Below are 16,382 nucleotides of genomic sequence, written 5' to 3' on the forward strand. Positions count from 1 at the left end.
ACTTATGGAACACTCAACTCATCAACATTAAAATACACACTCTTTTCCAGTACACATGGAACACTCTCCAGGATAGATCATAGGCTAAGCCATAAAACAACAAATTTAAAATGACTTATAATAAATTTTTAAATGATTGAAATTCTACAAAGTTTGAACTACAGGCATATTTAAATCTCCATGGACCAAAAGCCTGGCAGGCTACAGTCCATAGGGTCACAAAGAATCAGACAAGACTGAACTGACTTAGCATGTAGCAAGAGAGAGAAATTAGGGAAACTCCCAAATATTTGGAAGTTATACAACATACTTCAAAATAATCCCTTGGTCAAAGAAAAAAATACTAGAGAAGATTTAAAATATATATCTTAATTAAATAATAAAAAAGTACAAAATACCAAAGTGTAATACCAAAAGTGAAAGTCACTCAGTCGTGTCCGACTCTTTGCTACCCCATGGACTATACAGTTCATGGAATTCTCCAGGCCAGAATACTGGAGTGGGTAGCCTTTCCCTTCTCCAGGGGATCTTCCTAACCCAGGGACGGAACCCAGGTCTCCTGCATTGCAGGCGGATTCTTTACCAGCTGAGCCACAAGGGAAGTCTGTAATACCAAAAGATGATTCTTTAAAAAAAAAAATAAAGTTGATAAACCTTTACTTAGACTGATAAAGAAAACCATGAAGACACAAATTGTCAAAATCAGAAATGCAAAGGGGAACATCATTATAGACCCTACAGAAATTAAAAGGGCATATTTAGGAAATATCACAAACTGCATGCCATAAACTGAAAAAAAGTAAATGAAATGGAAAAATCTTAGAAAGGACTCAAATTACCAAAAATTTCTCAAAGGAAAATGGAGAGGGGGGAAGCTGAATAAATGTTTATCAAGTAAGAACCTAGAACCATAATTTAAAATATTCCAATTAAAGAAAAACAGCCCAGGCCCAGAAGACTTTACTTTTGAGGAAGAAATAATATTAGTGCTACAAAGACTCTTTCAGAAACAGAGGAGGAGAGACCACTTAGCCTCTCATTTTATAAGGACAGTATTACTCTCATACCAAAGATATCTTGGAAAAGAAAACTATAGCTCAACATCCCTCATGAAAAGATTCTTTAGCAACTGAGCTGTCAGGGAAGCCCAAAATCCTTTAAAAAATATTAGCAAACTGAATCCAGAAAGGTGAAGAAGGATTATATACCGTGAACAACTAGTATTTATCTTGGGGATTAAAGGAGGCCTTTAGCATCCGAAGTTAATTACTATAATATGAAAGTGAAAGTGTTAGTCACTCAGTTGCGTCTAACTCTTTTCAACCCCATGGACTGTAGCCTGCCAGGCTCCTCTGTTCATCGGATTCTCCAGGCAAGAATACTGGAGTGGGTTGCCATGCCCTTCTCCAGGGGATCTGCCCAAACTAGGCATCAGACTCAGGTCTCCTGCATTGCAGGCAGATTCTTTACCATGTGAACCACCAGGGAAGCCCAATTAATATAATACACAATATTAATAGAATAAAAGACAAAAACAACATGGTCATCCATTATAATAGGTGCAGAAAAAGAATTGGACAAAATTCAACAGCCATTAATCATAAAAACTCTAAACAAATTCAGAATAGAAGGAAACTTCCTTAATTTGTCAAAGGGTAATTAGTCTTGTAAAATTTACCTGTAAAAACCTATAGTTAAGATCATATATAATATGAAAGATTGACTATTTTCTCCCTAAGATTAGTACTGGACTTCCCAGGTGGCCCAGTGGTAAAGAATCTGCCTGCCAATGCAGGAGATAGAGCAGATTCAGGTTCCATCCCTGGGTCAGGAAGATCCCCTGGAGGAGGAAATGGCAACCCATTCCAGTATTCTTGCCTGGAGAATCCCATGGACAGAGGAGCTTGGCAGGCTACAGTCCGTGGGGTCACAAAAAGTTGGATACAACTGAGTGACTGAGCAGGAGCATGAAGATTAGGACTAGTAAAAGGAGGTGTGCTTCACCGCTCCTAGTCAACACTGTACATGAGATTCTAGTCAATGAAATAAAGCAAGAGAAAATTTCAAACGATCTTTATTCACAAAGTTGGACATGACTGAAGTGACTTAGCAGCAGCACCAGCAGCAGCAGACATGATCTTTTAAAAAATATTCTACAGAATCTACAAACAAAAAATTTTAGAACCAAGAAGTGGCTTATCAAGTTCACAGACTACAAGATTAATATAAATAAATTGATGATACCTACATACTAGTGACAAAAAAAAACAAAGTATAATTAAGAAAACAGTTTCATTCACAATAGCATAAAAAATAAAAAGATTATAAATTTAGCAAAAAAATCATACATCTACATTGAAACTACAAATTATTGTTGAATGAATTTAAAGAATAACTAAATAAATGCAGAAATTTACCCTATTCATGGACTATAAGTCTCAATAATGGTATGATGGCAGTTCTTTTCAAAAGGATATAAAGATTCAATTAAGTCATTATCAAAGTCCCATCCAATTTTTTTTTTTATAAATCAACAAGCTGATGTTAAAATTTATATGGAAATTCAAGGGAATTAGAAAACGATTTTGAAAAAACTTATGCTACCTACCTAATTTTCAAAATTTACAATAAAGCATTGTAATGAAAAGTATGGTATTATTTTGAGAACAAGCATACAGATCATTGTAATATATTAGATAATCCAGAAATTTATAGTCATTTGAATGTTTACACAGATGTCAAAGTGCTTCAGTGCGAAAGGATTCCTTTTTTCAAGAAAGGTGCTAGAACTATCAGATTTTGAAAGGTGAATTTAGTATCTTTTCAAATGCCATACAAAAAATTTTGCTTAAAATGGATCACAGACTTGAGTTAAAACTATAAAACGCCTAGAAGGAAACAGTAGGGGAAATTTTTGACTTTGAATTAGTCAAAGACTTCTTTAAATAAGACACCAGAAAACATACTCCATAGAAGACAAAATTGATAAATTAGTCTTCACCAAAATTAAAAACGTTTGCTAAAGACTGTTAGAAAAATAGAGATGAGAAGAAATTATCTGAAAATCATATTTTATAAAGGACTTGTATCTGAAATATATAAAGAACTCATCACTTAATAATAACAAAAATCAACAAGATTTGAATAGACATTTTACTGGAAAAGATATACACGTGGCTACAAAGTAAATGAAAATATATTTAACATCATTAGTCATTAAACAAAAGATAATTAAAACAACAATGACATTGGAAGATGGCTCTGCAACCATTCAAAAAGACTGACATGATAACCCTGTATGCCAGACAGCAAAAGAAACACAGATGTAAAGAACAGACTTTTGGACTCTGTGGGAGAGGGAGAGGGTGGGATGATTTGGGAGAATGGCATTGAAACATGTATACTATCATGTAAGAAACTAATCGCTAGACTAGGTTCAATACAGGATACAGGATACAGGATCCTTGGGGCTGGTTCACTGGGATGACCCAGAGAGATGATATGGGGAGGGAGGTGGGAGGGGGGTTCAGGGTTGGGAACTCACGTACACCTGTGGCGGATTCATATCAATGTATGGCAAAACCAATACAGTATTGTAAAGTAAAACAAACAAACAAACAAACAAACAAAAAAAACCCTGACAATACCAAGCATTAGTAAGAATGTTGTGGTGGGCAGACTCCCTTGCTACCCAGAGATGTTCATGTCTAGTCCTCAGTGTACATCTTACCTTGCATGGCAAAAGGGACTTTGCATATATGATTAAGTTAGGAATCTTAAAATGGGAAGATTATACTGGGTTTTCCTAGTGGGCCTAATATAATCACAAAGGTTTTCATAAGAGGGAGGCAGAAGGGTCAGAGTGAAAGAAGATTTGATGATGAAAGCAGAAGTTGGAATGATGGGAAGCCAGGAGCCAAGGAATGCTGGTAACCTCTAGAAACTAGGCAAAGTAAGGAAAAGTCTAAGAAACATATTATTTTCTCTGGAGCCTCCAGAAAGAAGGCAGCTTGGTTGACACCTTGATTTTAGCCACATAAGACTTATTTCAACTTCTGACCTCCACAACTATAAGAGAATATATCTGTATTCCTGCCACTAAGCTTATGGTAAATTTGTTACAACATCAATAAGAAACTAACACAGAAGTGGAAAACCTCAAACCCTCATACATTTCTAATGGGAGTATAAAAATGGTATAGCCACTTTGAAAGCAGAAATTGACAATTACAACCCAGAAATTCCACTCCCAGTATCTGCCCAAGAGCAACAATACGATATGTGTGCACAAAGACTTATACACACATCTTCATAGCTGCATTATTGATAACAGCCAACAACCAGGGGAAAAATCCAAATGTCCATTAATTTGTGAATAGATGATATTGAGCTTCCAGGGTGGCTCAGTGCTAAAGAATCCACCTGCCAATGCAGGAGACAAGGAGATGCGGGTTCAGTCCTCGTCAGGAGGACCCTCTGGAGAAGAAAATGGCAACCCACTCTGGTATTCTTGCTTGGAGAATCCCATGGACAGAGGAGCCTGGTGGGCTACAGTCCATGGAGTCGTAAAGGCGCTAGATATGACTTACCAACTAAGCCACCAAAATACAATGCAATATAACCATTGTAGTATAACCACTGTGCAAAGAAATAATATCAGTGAAAAAATTAACTATATAGCCACAAGAATGAACCTCAAAAATCATGTTAAGTGAAAGAAAGCAGACACCAAAGTCTTTATATCTCATGATTCCATTTCATAAAATACTTAGAAGAGTCAAAAGTGAACTCTATAAACAAATCAATCAATATTTCCCTGGTAGAGAGCTAAAATTGATTGTAAAAAAGTACAAAGTGTTTTTAAATGGCCATGAAAAAGTTCTAAAACTGGATTGTGGTGATTATTGTACAAGTGTAAAATCTTACTAAATATCAACAAGCTGTCCATTCATTATAGGTAAGTAGCTTTGTATATAATTAGCTCAGTAAATCTGTTAAAAGTGAGGGGAAATACAATTTAAAAATAGGTGAAGTTCTCTCTTCAAAATTTCTTAAGGAGTTGTTTTATTCAGAACAGATTGTACGAACAAATTCCTAAACCAACTTTCCTCCTTAATACTTGCTTAAATTTAGTACATTTAGTCATATATTTACATACTAATTGTCTTTCTCATCTTACTAGAAAATGCAGAACTTCTTGAGAACAAAAATAATAGTTAATGTTGAATCCATACCACCATTATCCCCTCTCCAAGAATCCTCCATGTATTTGTGAAACATTTGCTGAATCACTGAGAAATCCGTGTTCTCAGCTCAGACATCAGTGACTGCTCTAACTACCTGAGAAAATGTCTTCTGTCAGGAGCTTTTTCATAGTTAATTAACCCTGATGTCATTCTAAATTTTAGATATTGTTCGATTCTTAAGCTTCTGTGAGCACACAAGGAAAGGGGCAGGAGGAAGAGAGTTTATACATTTTTTTTTCCTCATAAGTAATTCTGTTCCCTCATTTCTCAAAATGTGTATTACCATTCCTAGAAATTCTTTAAAGTTTTTCACTTTATATAATTTGGATTTATATCAATAAGCTCAGATATGCAGATGACCACTCTTTCTGCCACCATTATGGCATAAAGCCAATAGGAACTAAAGTGCCTCTTGATGAAAGTGAAAAAGAGAGTGAAAAAGCTGTCTTAAAACTCAACATTCAGAAAACTAAGATCGTGGTATCTGGTCCCATCAGTTCACGGCAAATAGATGGGGAAACACTGGAAACAGTGACAAACTATATTTTCTTGGGCTCCAAAATCACTGCAGATGGTGACTGCAACCATGAAATTAAAAGACACTTGCTCCTTGGAAGAAAAGCTATGACCAACCTAGAAAGCAACTAAAAAGCAGAGACATTACTTTGCCAACAAAGGTCCGTCTAGTCAAGGCTATGGTTTTTCCAGTGGTCATGTATGGATGCGAGAGTTGGACCATAAAGAAAACTGAGTGTCGAAGATTTGATGCTTTTGAACTGTGGCCTTGCGGAAGACTTTTGGGAGTCCCTTGGACTGCAAGGAGATCCAACTAGTCCATCCTAAAGGAAATAAGTCCTGAATATTCATTGGAAGGACTGATGCTGAAGCTAAAGCTCTAATACTTTGGCCACCTGATGTGAAGAACTGACTCATTGAAAAAGGCCCTGGGAAAGATTGAAGGCAGGAGAAAGGGATGACAGAGGATGAAATGATTGGATGGCATCACTGACTCAATGAACATGAGTTTGAGCAAGCTCCGGCAGTAGACGATGGACAGGGAAGCCTGCCATGCTACAGTCCATGGGGTCACAAAGAGTAGAATGTTACTGAGCAACTGAACTGAACTGAATTTGGCTTTATCTCCTGTCTGTTGTCCCTTTTCTAGCTTCCCTCTTCTGTTAATGACTCATCACTTTGAAAGAAAAATTATAATATGATCAAGTGTTCAAGTTCATATCTGGAGAATTTCCCCCATTCATTACTTCATCAAATAAATCTTTTCTACCTTGACTCCAATTGAATTATTTAATCCATTCATTTTATTATCCATAAAATTTGATTTTTTATATCCATAAAATTATGATTGTCACATCTGAATGAGCCATGTGGTGAGTCACATCAATTTTTAAATAATCTGAAGTGAATGTACTGGCTAAAATGAAGTTGATGTGCTTAAGCAAACGTCAGCACTGCCAAAATCAATTGCCACCAAGAACTTCTTAAGAAATGACAGCTGTCCAGTCCTGCAAGTAATATCTGTGGGGATGATAGACATTTAGTCATTTTCATCCAACAGGCTCCAACCTCCTCTCAAATAGTGCACAAAGTTCAAGAGATGCAAAATCAGAAGAGAAAGTCCTCAAGTTTGGAGAAACTCCCATTGAACTAGAAACAGATGTGGTAAGGGATAATTTGCTCTGCACTGTGGCCAGAGCTATCAGTTCAGTTCAGTCATGTCTAACTCTTTGCGACCCCATGGACTGCAGCATGCCAGGCTTCCTTGTCCATCACCAGTTCCTGGGTTTACCAAAACTCATGACCATTGACTTGGTGATGTCATCCAACCATCTCATCCTCTGTCATCCCATTCTCCTCCTGCCCTCAATATTTCCCAAAGTCAGTTCTTCACATCAGGTGGCCAAAGTATTGGAGCTTCAGCTTCAGCATCAGTCCTTCCAATGAGTATTTAGGACTGATTTCCTTTAGGATGGACTGGTTGAATCTCCTTGCAGTCCAAGGGACTCTCAAGAGTCTTCTTTAACACCACAGTTCAAAAGCATCAGTTCTTTGGCGCTCAGCTTTATTTATAGTCTAACTCTCACCTTCATACATGACTACTCACATCCATACATAACAGGAGCTATAATGTGATATAAACAAAATGTTGAAATAGTTCAGAGATAGTAAGTATGTTTTCTTGGTTCTTCTACTGCTCATCCTCAATGCTACAAACTTCAACCAATTTCTTTTCTTGATTCTTTAGAAATTGAAGAGAAAGCAAGGAAGGGATTAACACAAATGTATCTCAGCAGAATGCTCTTCATGACAGTAGCAGATACATATCCTTATTTTATATCTATCTGTATCTATTTATAGATAGATTATTTTTTATGGTAACTTACCCAATAGGAAAAGGAGTATGTCAAGGGTGTATATTGTCATCCTGCTTATTTAACTTATATGCAGAGTACATCATGAGAAACGCCGGACTGGAAGAAACACAAGCTGGAATCAAGATTGCTGGGAGAAATATCAATAAACTCAGATATGCAGATGACACCACCCTTATGGCAGAAAGTGAAGAGGAACTAAAAAGCCTCTTGATGAAAGTGAAAGAGGAGAGCGAAAAAGTTGGCTTAAAGCTCAACATTCAGAAAACAAAGATCATGGCATCCAGTCCCATCACTTCATGGGAAATAGATGGGGAAACAGTGGAAACAGTGTCAGACTTTATTTTTTGGGGCTCCAAAATCACTGCAGATGGTGACTGCAGCCATGAAATTAAAAGACACTTACTCCTTGGAAGAAAAGTTATGACCAGCCTAGATAGTATATTCAAAAGGAGAGACATTACTTTGCCAACTAAGGTCCATCTAGTCAAGGCTATGGTTTTTCCAGTGGTCATGTATGGATGTGAGAGTTGGACTGTGAAGAAAACTGAGTGCCGAAGAACTGATGCTTTTGAACTGTGGTGTTGGAGAAGACTCTTGAGAGTCCCTTGGACTGCAAGGAGATCCAACCAGTCCATTCTGAGGAGATCAGCCCTGGGATTTCTTTGGAAGGAATGATGCTAAAGCTGAAACTCCAATACTTTGGCCACCTCATGGGAAGAGTTGACTCATTGGAAAAGACTCTGATGCTGGGAGGGATTGGGGGCAGAAGGAGAAGGGAACGACAGAGGATGAGATGGCTGGGTGACATCACGGACTTGATGGACGTGAGTCTGAGTGAACTCTGGGAGATGGTGATGGACAGGGAGGCCTGGTGTGCTGTAATTCATGGGGTCGCAAAGAGTCGGACATCACTGAGCGACTGAACTGAACTGAAACAAGATCAACATTTACTTATGTTGCTTATGTTCACATAGCAATAGACATTTATATAGATAGGTATAGATAGATCAGATAGCAGTGTACATATATAGTACATAGTACTATATATGTAGCTTCAGGTTCTATATCAGAAAATATTATCTTAATAGTATATACATATCTTCAGGTTCTATTATCTGAAAATATAACAAAGGGAATGGCTGGCTCCAAACAACTCAGATTAGTGTCATTTCTATCATTAGGAGAGATTATTCAGGGACTATTGGATAAAAAAATATTGAATACAAGCACCTACTATAATTTCTTCTCTAATCCCATTAAAATAATAATAGACTTTAACAGATATTACACTCACAAGGATGTAAAAAATGGGAGAAAAGAGAACAACAACAAAATTTTGAAAGACCTAAAGAAGAGAAAAGCAGTACATCAAGGCTGTCTATTGTCACTCTGCTTATTTAACTTATATGCAGAGTACATCGGAGAAGGCAATGGCAACCCACTCCAGTACTCTTGCCTGGCAAATCCCATGGACAAAGGAGCCTGGTAGGCTGCAGTCCATGGGGTCGCTAGGAGTCAGACACAACTGAGCGACTTCACTTTCACTTTTCACTTCCATGCATCGGAGAAGGAAATGGCAACCCACTCCAGCGTTCTTGCCTGGAAAATCCCAGGGACGTGGGACCCTGGTGAGCCGCCGTCTATGGGGTCACACAGAGTCAGACACGGCTGAAGCGACTTAGCAGCAGCAGCAGCAGCAGAGTACATCATGAGAAACGCTGGGCTGGAAGAAGCACAAGCTGGAATCAAGATTGCCAGGAGAAATATCAATAACCTCAGATATGAAGATGACACCACCCTTACGGCAAAAGTGAAGAGAAACTAAAAAGCCTCTTGATGAAAGTGAAAGATGAGAGTGAAAAAGTTGGCTTAAAGCTCAGCATTCAGAAAACGAAGATCATGGCATCCGGCCCCATCACTTCATGGGAAATAGATGGGGAAACAGTGGAAACAGTGTCAGACTTTATTTTGGGGGGGCTCCAAAATCACTGCAGATGATGATTGCAACCATGAAATTAAAAGACACTTACTCCTTGGGAGGAAAGTTATGACCAACCTAGACAGCATATTCAAAAGCAGAGACATTACTTTGCCAACAAAGTCCATCTAGTCAAGGCTATGGTTTTTCCAGTGGTCATGTATGGATGTGAGAGTTGGACTGTGAAGAAAACTGAGTGCCAAAGAACTGATGCTTTTGAACTGTGGTGTTAGAGAAGACTCTCGAGAGTCCCTTGGATTGTAAGGAGATACAACCAGTGCATTCTAAAGGAGATCAGTCCTGCGTGTTCTTTGGAAGGAATGATGGCGAAGCTGAAACTCCAATACTTTGGCCACCTCATGCAAAGAGTTGACTCATTGGAAAAGACTCTGATGCTGGGAGGGATTGGGGACAGAGGAGAAGGGGACGACAGAGGATGAGATGGCTGGATGGCATCACTGGCTTGATGGACGTGAGTTTGAGTGAACTCCCGAAGATGGTGATGGACAGGGAGGCCTGGTGTACTGCATTTCATGGGGTCACAAAGAGTCGGACATGACTTAGGGACTGAACCAAACTGAACTGAAAGAAGTATATTTAGCAGCTCCGCAAAAATGAATTCTAGATTGGCTATACAGAGAGCTAAGAATAATCTTTCAATTCTCTAAAGTTTTAGGAATTGATGATACCATCTTCTGAAAGTGGAACATTATTGAAAATCAATCTGAGTAACAGATAGTTCTCTACATCCCCCATCTCCAGCAAAATAAATAAAAAACCAAATAGATAATTGACTTTTATTCCCAAATATAGGCTCTCTGGACTGCCAAATACGAGAAAAGGATAATAGCTACACTTGTATAGCACTTACTGTGTGCCTGTCATTCTCTAAGCATTTTTATTTATTGTAAATTTATTTACTCTTTTCATCTTTACCCTGGCCCTATGACATAGACTTGTATCCTCAAACTACTGATGCAAACAACACCAACAAAGGAGAAACAAGTGGCACACTGGATGCTGAGACATCTGCATTCTCCCCACGCAACCTTCTTTCTTCTCTAAGACTCCACAGTGCTGCAGCCAGGGCATCACCCTCCAAGCAGGAGGTGGAAAGATGCTTCTCTTGGATCCTGATAGACTCATTAGGAAACACTTAGAGTGACTGGCATCAAGATTTCCCAACTACATGGTTAAGCCAGTCACCAGTAGTAAAACCTGTAGTTTCCCACCATGAGCTTAGTCTCCAGTCAACTCTGTAATACAGAATTACCAGGTATCTGGGGAAAACAGCTAATAGTAGTTTGAAGACAAGACAAAAGAAAATGAAAAAACAACTTAAAAATCGTTTAAGAGAAAATAAAGATCTTACAGACGTAAGAAGACAAAATAATTCCCACTACTCATCTGTTTCCTATCCATCAAATAAGTAACAGAAGATTTTTTGATCATGAAGCAATAATATTATTTTTAAAAATAATTCTTAGGTAAGTGTTATGTTAGTTTCTCGGTCATGTCTGACTCTTTGGAACCCTGTAGACTGTAGCCCACCAGGCTCCTCTGTCCACAGGATTCTCCAGGCAAAAATACTGGAGTAGATAGCCATTCCTGACCCAGGTATTGAACCCAGGTCTCCTGCATTTCAGGTGGATTCCTTACCACTGAGCCCCCAGGAAAGCCCATTCTCAGATAAAGAGGCATTTTAAATGTATACGTTCAATATCTAAAAACTCAATAGAAAGGTCAGGATATAAAAATTTAGAAAATCTTTTAGAAAATAATGTTAAAATACAGAAATAGGAAGTGCAAGAGAAGACATAAGAGAATTTGAAGACCAGTTCAGAAAGTCAAACATCCAAATATTAGAGGATCCAAAAGAAAGAACAAGATGGAAAGGCAATAATTATCAAAAGAATAACTCAAAAACATTTCTAGGAATGTGTAGGTAACTTCCCAAACAGTTAGAACCCACTGGTAGAGTTATAATAGCTGAAAACAGATCCACACCGAAACACATAATTTGAAAATTCAGAGAACTTCAAAGAGAAGAGCTAAGTTTTGAAGAGGAAAATAATTACATGTAAAGGACTGGGAAACAGAATATCATTAAACTTCCTAGCATCAGCATCAGAAGCTAGAAGAAACCCAAGCATGGACCTCTTTCAATCATGTGTGGGTAAAGTAAAGATGTTTTCAGGAAAGCAAGTTCCAAAAATTTACCTCCCATGCATTCTTTCTCATGAACAGACTTCTTCCTACTGAGAGATGTGCTCCCCTAAAATGAAAGAGCAAACCGATACAGAGGAAGGAATGCGATGCAGAGAGCCGACCCACAAGAGGTTGGGATCCAGGATAAGAAATGCACATGGAACGAAGGGATAGTCAATCTTGTTTGGAGGAGTTTGTCAGAAGATTCCTCATGTGATTTCTTCAGAAAGAGAAAGCTGACAAGAGAACTTGATAAATGTGAATATCTAGAGCAGAGTAAGATATTTGCCAAGGAGACTGTGGTGGAATTAATAAGTACATAGAAAAGCAAGCAAAAAATAAATAGCAAGAGCAAAAGCCAACAACAATAACAAAAAGGTCAGGGAACAGATGTTGTGTAGGAAAGAAAAATAGCATACTTTATTACATTGTTTTACTGCAAATTATATTAGTATATGTATGCTGACTTAAACATTAAATAACCATTCAAAATTAAAATGAAATTATATTGAGAAATAGGAATAAAAAGAAGCCATCAGGAGACAAGAGTATAGAAAGCATAGAGTTAAAACTTTTTTTTTCCAAAACAGAAGTCAGTTCAGTTCAGTTCAGTTCAGTCACTCAGTCGTGTCCGACTCTTGCCACCCCATGAATCAGCATGCCAGGCATCCCTGTCCATCACCAACACCGGGGTTCACTCAAACTCATGTCCATTGAGTCGGTGATGCCATCCAGGCATCTCATCCTCTGTCATCCCTTTTCCTTCTAAGCCCAATCCCTCCCAGCATCAGAGTCTTTTCCAATGAGTCAACTCTTCCCATGAGGTGGCCAAAATGCTGGAGTTTCAGCTTTAGCATCATTCCTTGCAAAGAACACCCAAGGCTGATCTCCTTTAGGATGGACTGGTTGGATCTCCTTGCAGTCCAACGGACTCTCAAGAGTCTTCTCCAACATCACAGTTCAAAAACATCAATTCTTCAGCACTCAGCTTTCTTCACAGTCCAACTCTCACATCCATACATGACCACAGGAAAAACCATAGCCTTGACTAGACGGACCATTGTTGGCAAAGTAGTCTCTGCTTTTCAATATGCTATCTAGGTTGGTCATAACTTTCCTTCCAAGGAGTAAGCATCTTTTAATTTCATGGCTGCAGTCACTATCTGCAGTGATTTTGGAGCCCCGCAAAATAAAATCTGACACTGTTTCCACTGTTTCCCCATCTATTTGCCATGAAATGGGGGGACCAGATGCCATGATCTTCGTTTTCTGAATGTTGAGCTTTAAGCCAACTTTTTTGCTGTCTTCTTTCACTTTCATCAAGAGGCTTTTTAGTTCCTCTTCACTTTCTGCCATATGGGTGGTGTCATCTGCATATCTGAGCTTATTGATATTTCTCCTGGCTATCTTGATTCCAGCTTGTGTTTCTCCCAGTCCAGCATTACTCATGATGTACTCTGCATAGAAGTTAAATAAGCAGGGTGACAATATACAGCCTTGACGTACTCCTTTTCCTATTTGGAACCAGTCTGTTGTTCCATGTCCAGTTCTAACTGTTGCCTCCTGACCTGCATATAGTTTTCTCAAGAGGCAGGTCAGGTGGTCTGGTATTCCCATCTCTTTCAGAATTTTCCACAGTTTAATGTGATCCACACAGTCAAAGGCTTTGGCATAGTCAATAAAGCAGAAATAGATGTTTTTTTTTTGAACTCTCTTGCTTTTTCCATGATCCAGCGGATGTTGGCAATTTGATCTCTGGTTCCTCTGCCTTTTCTAAAACCAGCTTGAACATCAGGAAGTTCACGGTTCCCGTATTGCTGAAGCCTGGCTTAGAGAATTTTGAGCATTACTTTACTAGCATATGAGATGAGTGCAAAGAGGGTGTTTGCTGTGACCAGTGCGTTCTCTTAGCAAAACTCTACTAGCCTTTGCCCTGAAAGGCTAGTCCCCTTCTCCTCCTGCCCCCAATCCCTTCCAGCATCAGAGTCTTTTCCAATGAGTCAACTCTTCGCATGAGGTGGCCAAAGTACTGGAGTTTCAGCTTTAGTGCCTTTATTGCCTTTTCAGGACAAAGGCTAGTAGAGTTTTGCCAAGAGAATGCACTGGTCACAGCAAACACCCTCTCCCAACAACACAAGAGAAGACTCTACACATGGACATCACCAGATGGTCAACACCAAAATCAAATTGATTATATTCTTTGCAGCCAAAGATGGAGAAGCTCTATACCATCAGCAAAAACAAGACTGGGAGCTGACTGTGGCTCAGATCATGAACTCCTTATTGCTAAACTCAGACTTAAATTGAAGAAAGTAGGGAAAACCACTCGACCATTCCGGTATGACCTAAATTAAATCCCTTATGATTATACAGTGGAAGTGAGAAATAGATTTAAGGGACTAGATCTGATAGATAGAGTGCCTGATGATCTATGGACTGAGGTTCGTGACATTGTACAGGAGACAGGGATCAAGACCATCCCCATGGAAAAGAAATGCAAAAAAGCAAAATGGCTGTCTGAGGAAGCCTTACAAATAGCTGTGAAAAGAAGAGAAGCTAAAAGCAAAGGAGAAAAGGAAAGATATAAGCATCTGAATGCAGAGTTCCAAAGAACAGCAAGAAGAGATAAGAAAGCCTTCCTCAGTGATCAATGCACAGAAATAGAGGAAAAGAACAGAATGGGAAAGACTAGAGATCTCTTCAAGAAAATTAGAGTTACTAAGGGAACACTTCATGCAAAGATGGGCTCGATAAAGGACAGAAATGGTCTGGACCTAACAGAAGCAGAAGATATTAAGAAGAGGTGGCAAGAATACACAGAAGAACTGTACAAAAAAGATCTTTGTGACCAAGATAATCACAATGGTATGATCACTCAACTAGAGCCAGACATCCTGGAATGTGAAGTCAAGTGGGCCTTAGAAAGCATCACTACCAACAAAGCTAGTGGAGATGATGGAATTCCAGCTGAGCTATTTCAAATCCTGAAAGATGATGCTGTGAAAGTGCTGCACTCAATATGCCAGCACATTTGGAAAACTCAGCAGTGGCCATAGGACTGGAAAAGGTCAGTTTTCATTCCAATCCCAAAGAAAGAAGTCAGTTAGCATAGCCTATAGCCATGAAATTAAAAAACACTTTCTTCTTGGAAGAAAAGCTATGATAAACCCAGACAAAGTATTAAGAAGCAGAGCCATCACTTTGCTGACAAAGGTCCCTCTAAAAGCTCTGGTTTTTCCAGTAGCCATGTAGGAATGTGAGAGTTGGACCATGAAGAAGGCTGAGTGCCGAAGAATTGATGCTTTTGAACTGTAGTGTTGGAGAAGGCTCTTGAGAGTCCCTTGGATTTCAAAGAGATCCAACCAATCCATTCTGAAGGAGATTGGCCCTGGGATTTCTTTGGAAGGAATGATGCTAAAGCTGAAACTCCAGTACTTTGGCCACCTCATGCGAAGAGCTGACTCATTGGAAAAGACTCTGATGCCGGGAGGGATTGGGGGCAGGAGGAGAAGGGGACGACAGAGGATGAGATGGCTGGATGGCATCACCGACTAATGGACATGAGTTTGAGCAAGCTCCAGGAGACGATGAAGAACAGGGAAAGTCTGGCGTGCTGCAGACCATGGGGTCGCAAAGAGTTGGACATGACTGAGCAACTGAACAATAACAAAACTAAAATATCATGAAATGACAAATCAAGTATGTTATTCAGGGAGATGGTGATAAATCCCAAAATAATTAGTAAAGTTGGTGAAAGGGAGACATGTGTGTTTGAGGTAGGAGTTTCTGTAACTTTTTTCTTATAAAATTTGCAAATTCTTTGACCCTTGAGTTATATGTATGTATAACTATGACAAAAATTGTAATTTAACACAGAAAAAATGTTCTGCAATATCCATGCTGTTCATTTGCTTGATTCTTGATATAACCTATTCTTTCTAATAAGAGAAAACTAGTACTTTACCTTCATCATTCTTTACTACTTCAAAGGAGTTATTGAGTTTTAGTAACTTAAAGCATAATGTTACCTATAAGAACCATTTAGAATTTGTTTATAAATATAATAGTTCTATGTTTATATATATATACACACACACACAAGAAAATTTCAGGTGACAGATGTTGATAATCCAACAAGCTACAGGAGGAACAGAGTACCAAGTTTTAAATGCCCCCAAAAGCTGTGAGGATACAGTGAGAAGTCTACTACCTAGAAGAGGGTCTGACCTTGCTGCTATGCTGATCTTGGACCTCCAGCCTCCAGAACTGTGAGAAATAAATTTCTATTCAGTTGATAAAGAGTCCACCTGCAATACAGGAGACTCCGGTTCGATTCCTGGGTTGGGAAGATCCTCCCAAGAAGGAATAGGCTGCCCACTCCAGTATTCTTGGGCTTCTCTTGTTCCTCAGCTGGGAAAGAATCCGCCTGCAATGCAGGAGACCTGGGTTTGATCACTGGGTTGGGAAGATCCTCTGCAGAAGGGAAAGGCTACCCACTCCAGTATTCTGGCCTGGAGAACTCCATGAACTGTATAGTCATGGGGTCACAAAGAGTAG

The sequence above is a fragment of the Capra hircus genome, chromosome 4, assembly GCF_001704415.2.
Source record: "Capra hircus breed San Clemente chromosome 4, ASM170441v1, whole genome shotgun sequence".
NCBI classification, from domain to species: domain Eukaryota; kingdom Metazoa; phylum Chordata; class Mammalia; order Artiodactyla; family Bovidae; genus Capra; species Capra hircus.